Genomic DNA, 606 nt, shown 5'->3' on the forward strand with positions numbered 1-606 from the left:
ACTGGATGGAGCATTGAAATCCTTGTTATATGTTACTTTAATAGAAACTATAGTAGCTATAAACGGAAATTGGATAAGTTCTATCCAAATATACTTGAAACTGCTGTATCTAGGATAGAGATTTAGGAGAAACCCACAGTAGACTCTATTGCCAGGTTAGAGGCTTGGTCATTATTTGAAGATCCCAAGCTCATGAGATCAAAAGTTGTGAAGGTTGAACCTGATGGACCACTGCCTACTGGTGGACATGTAAGACTGTTACGACATTTACTTAATTCCATTACATTTCTTGTATTTTATATTTATTCTAGATTCATCAGAACTACTTGAAATAGTCATACCATTTTGTTAAGGTTTAGAAAAGAATCACAATGATTTCAAAATGGGCATTTATTTCTCAGGAGATATTGTGGTACACTGTCAGGTGATCACCATGCCTTTCGCAACTTATGCCAAAACGACCATATAGCAATAACACATTATTTTCATCACCAACAAATCTTGGAGCTGCCACTACTAAAGTCTGCTTGGTTCCATATGCAAACTGGCACACAGCAATCAAGACCTTCTCCCAAAAGTATCAGTTCATGGAGCAAACATGGAAAG

This window comes from Penaeus monodon, chromosome 33 (assembly GCF_015228065.2).
Source record: "Penaeus monodon isolate SGIC_2016 chromosome 33, NSTDA_Pmon_1, whole genome shotgun sequence".
Taxonomy (NCBI): Eukaryota; Metazoa; Arthropoda; class Malacostraca; order Decapoda; family Penaeidae; genus Penaeus; species Penaeus monodon.